We start from the raw sequence: 4,838 nt of genomic DNA, 5'->3' as shown, positions 1-4,838 counted from the left end.
GGATTACATCTCAATGTAAATAAAACAAATATCCTCACCACTGGACCAATAAACAATATTCTTATCAACAGAGAAAAGATTCAAGTTGTCAAGGACTTCATTCTTCTTGGATCAACTATCAACACTCATGGAGTCAGCAGTAAAGAAATCAAATGACATAATGCATTAGGCAAATCTGCTGCACAAGATCTTTTTAAAGTGTTAAAAGCAAAGATGTCAGCTTGAGGACTAAGGTGCGCCTGACCCAAGCCATAGTATTTTCAATAACCTCATAGGCATGCGAAAACTGAACAGTGAATAAGGAAGACCATAGAAGAATTGATGCCTTTGAGTTATGGTGTTGGAAAAGAATATTGAAAGTGCCATGGGCTGCCAAATGAGCCAATAGATCCGTTTTGGAAGAAGTGTACCCAGAGTGTTCCTCAGAGTCCAAGATGGCCAAACTTCGTCTCTCATACTTCGGACATACTGTCAGTAGGGACCAATTGATGGAGAAGGATGCCATGTTTGGTAAGGTGGAGGATTAGAGAAAAAGAGGAAGACCCCAATGAGATGGATTGTCCAAGTTGCAGCATCGATGGACTCAAGCGTGGCAACAGTAATGATGTTGTCCCAGGATTGGGCAGTGTTTTATTCTGCTGTGCATAAGGTCGCTATGGGTTGGTACTGACATGATGACACCTAACAACAACATCAGCAACAACAATCTTTGTGGATGCAGAGAACCAGCTTCATTTTTCTTCTATGGAGTTGTTGGTGGATTTGAAACACCAATCTTATCGTTAGCAGCCCAATGCCAAGGCAACGAAGCCTCCTTTTTGATTACAGAATAATTAATAAATGAATACTAATTATTAAGTGTAGAAGGAATGACAAAAATTAAAATTCACTATTAAAATATCATATTAATGATTTCAACAGACAAAATCCACTGAAGTATTCTAAAAATAGTAAATGGAAGTTAGAGAAAAGAGCTTATTTCCATATTTCAAAATATCCTCTCTAAAATGTACATTAATTACAAAGAAAAAAATAGCAACTTCCCATTGGGAAAACCTGCTAGATACCAGCATAATAAGTGTCTAAGATTAACATCATCAGTAACAACACACATTAATGTCAGACTCTTCCTGAGATGACCTATTGTAAAGGCCATATCACTTCTGTGATAGTTTTGTAATAGTGCATGAAACCATTGCCAGTTGTCAACTAGTCTCTTCTGACTCATGGGGACTGCATGTGTGGCTCCATAGCATTTTCAATGGCTGACTTTTCAGAATTACATCATCAGGCCTATGATTAGAAGTGCCTTGGAATGGGCTCAACTCTCCAACCTTCCAGTTAGCAGCTGAGCATGTTTGCTGTTTACACTACCTAGGGACTATGAAAAATAACAGGCAAGTTCAAATTGAGGGACTGGCCAGTACTCTTTAAAAAGGAGCCCTGGTATGGCACTATAGGATAAAACAGGAGTTCTAACCACAAGATTGGCAGTTCAAACCCACCAGCTGCTCCTTGGAAAAACTCGTCCACAACCAACAACAACTCTTCAAAAATGCCAATATCATGGATGATCAGAATAGACTGAGGTATTATCACATAATGGAAAAGATTAAGGCTACTTGAGAGTCCTGCTGTGGAGTTGTGGAAATAAGCGCTAGACCACAAGGTTAGTTTGAACCACAAGGTCAGTAGTTCAAACTCACCAGCCATTCCTCAGAAACCCTATACAGGGTCACTATGATTGGGAACTGACCAGGCAGCACTTAACAACAACAACAAGGACTTAGTGGTTGGTATATAAATTTGAATGATAGTGATATTAACTGGTTTTCCTTGCAGGCATATGAATATTATCCTATCACAGACAGTGTTATGCTTCCAGATAGATCTTGAAACGATCTTTTGACAATGAATGTGACACAATTCCTATGGAATTTGTCATTCCTGTCATAGTAAACTATATGATTGTTTAATTCAAAATGGCCAATATCAGTCCATTTCATCTCACGTTGTTGTTTTTATGTGTTGTTGAGTCGATTCCAATTTATAGTAACCCTGGTGGGTTTGAACTGTCAATCTTGCAGTTAGCAGTCCCGTGTTACTCCTACAGCACCACACCAGGGTTCAACTAAGACCTAGGAGATCAATCTTTGTGTTCTCCATTCAATTTTTGACAAATTTTCCTAGATTCATACATTCCAGGTTCTCATGATTAATGGATTTTTGCAGCTCTTTCCCTTAATTTTGAGTTTTGCGCCATCAACAAATGAAAATCCTAAAAGGTTTACTGCATTCATGCCACTATGGTCAACTCTACTTTTAGGAGGCAAATCTTCTCCATTTGCATTTTGTATGCCTTACAATATGAGGGGATCATCTTCCGTCACTATATCTGATAATATTCTGCAGCTAAGGATGTTCTCATTTTCCATTACTATATCTGACAATGTTCTACGGCAGTTCATAAGATTTTCAGTGTTTAAACATTCAGAAGTAGCCTGTCTCTCCTTCTTCCTAGTCTGTCTTAGTCTGGAAGCTCTGCTGAAATCTGTCCACCATGGGTGACCCTACTGATATTTTAAAAATACTGGTGGCATAACTTCCAGCAACACAGCAGTGTGCAAGTCACTGCAGTACAACAAACTGGTACAAGACTGGTGGCACTCTATTCAGTCACCCACAAACTCATAAAAACAAGGCTCCTAACGGCAAACTTTGATTTTGATTGGAACCTTGGTTTCTAATTGGGGAAGTAAGTCTCAGAAATTCAGTTACACATACATATATACATATGTTCATATATATTTCATATATAAGTAATGATATTTATCTTGCTGTTTCTAATGAAGTTTAAATTAGGAAATATATGTGAATCACTTAGTTGATGTCCTATAAATGGACTCTATTATAATAATAAAAGAATTTCAGAACTAAAATATTCTTACGTCATAGAATTCTTCCCCTTCATTTTAGAGATGTGGAAACTAAATTAAGAGGATAGGCTGCTTAAGAGTACAAAACAAATTCATGATTTGGTTTTCTAATTTTCAGTGTTTGTAATTTCTACACTATTGTGCTATTTCCTCAAGAAAAGTATTTGTAGATAGTACTTCATTCTATTTCCAAAACCATTTGAATCTCAGTTAAAACTCATAGGAAAAAAAAAATCTTCACAAATTATAGAAATTTGTCTAATTGTTGAATTGAAGGTGCAGTAAAATACATATTTGGAGCCCTGGTGTGGCACTACAGGATAATGTGCTGGACAACAAGGTCAGTTTCAACTGCAACGTCAGTGGTTCAAACCCACCAGCCACTCCTTGTAAATCCTATGAAGGACTGCTATGAGTCAGAACTGACTTCAGTGCACTTAACAACAACAACACTTCTGAAATTTTATCATGTGAACAATTACCTAGACCATTCTAATTCATAGCTTTAAATTATTTTTCTACTTCACAATCATACTTACAATAGCTTTCAAGTTAGTAGTTTTCATTGGGGGAAGGATGTAAGAAAAAGGAAAGAGCACTTAGGTTATATCAATTATAAGAGGAGGGAATCATGACTTCTTTTAAATAATCACTAAGAGGATTCTGCCCATTTTTGTCTTCTACATGGCTGCCTGGTATGGCACTGTTGATTAAACACTGGACTGCCAACCACAAGATTGGTGGTTCAAACCCAACAGTCACTCCTCTGAAATGCTATACAGAGTCACTATGAGTCATAACTGACTTGGTGACTATTAACAACAACAACACATGACTGTAGTTTTGCTCTTCTTTATTTAAGACAAGTAAACCCTTATATTATTGAATAAGTAAGATTTTAAGAAAAGATATATTCAGAATTCAGATTTAATTTAACTTTTGATTTTTTACTTATACAATATTTATTATTTTTCTTTAGGGGTCATTTAGTAATTACAATATACAATGTTAACTTTTCACAAACTTCTGAAAGTTCTTTTTGTATTTCATATAGAATACAGAGATCTAACAATCGTATACATCAGTTTTCCCCTCCTCTTTATGCAGGAGTGTCCTGTTCTGAGTGCTCTAAAGTAGAAAAACCAGTGAAGCATATATAAATACACAGAAGAAGAAGTTTTCTTCAAGGTAATGACACACACAGCTGGATGGAGCTGGCCACTGCCATACCCATGTGTCATATGACAAGCTGAAGCCCACTTCTGGCTCAGGTGCCTGCCAGGCTGACACATCCACAATCTGCAGGACAGGGGTTATGCTGCAGTCTTTTACTAGATCACACTATTGTAGAGGTTGACAAATCCCAAAACTGTGGATCAGACAACAAGTCAGAGACTTTGGTGGCTTTTGTCCCAAGAATTAGAGGTCAGGTGACAAGAAGAGTGCAGGGTACAGAAAAAGAGCACATTTTGTCTAAAGAGCCATTCATATAAGGGATGTGGACCACATGCCCAAGAATATTATTCTTTCAACTGATTGTCTGCTGATAGTAGTTCAATAAATGACAGGTGAATACATCATTTCTGCCAAGCCGCTGAGAATAATAGCCTCATCAAGTTGAAACATTAACCATCACAATCCATCCCTTTGTCAGCTTGGCACTTACACACATCTTCTGAAACTATAAATAATCTTTAATAAAGACAATTATAAAACCATACTTGTGCCAACATATTATGCACAATTTATTCATACAAACAAAATCATACTAATTATTTTTAACTATTTGTAATTTCATATTATGTAATGGAATAAGGGGAAGTGCACTCTCTCTGTGTAGGATAAGCACTGAACTGTTGACCACAAGGTCAGTGGTTCAAGATTACCAGCTGCTCTGTGGAA

This window comes from Chrysochloris asiatica, unplaced genomic scaffold (genome assembly GCF_000296735.1).
Source record: "Chrysochloris asiatica unplaced genomic scaffold, ChrAsi1.0 scaffold00005, whole genome shotgun sequence".
NCBI classification, from domain to species: domain Eukaryota; kingdom Metazoa; phylum Chordata; class Mammalia; order Afrosoricida; family Chrysochloridae; genus Chrysochloris; species Chrysochloris asiatica.
Note: the sequence above shows the minus strand (reverse complement) of the source record.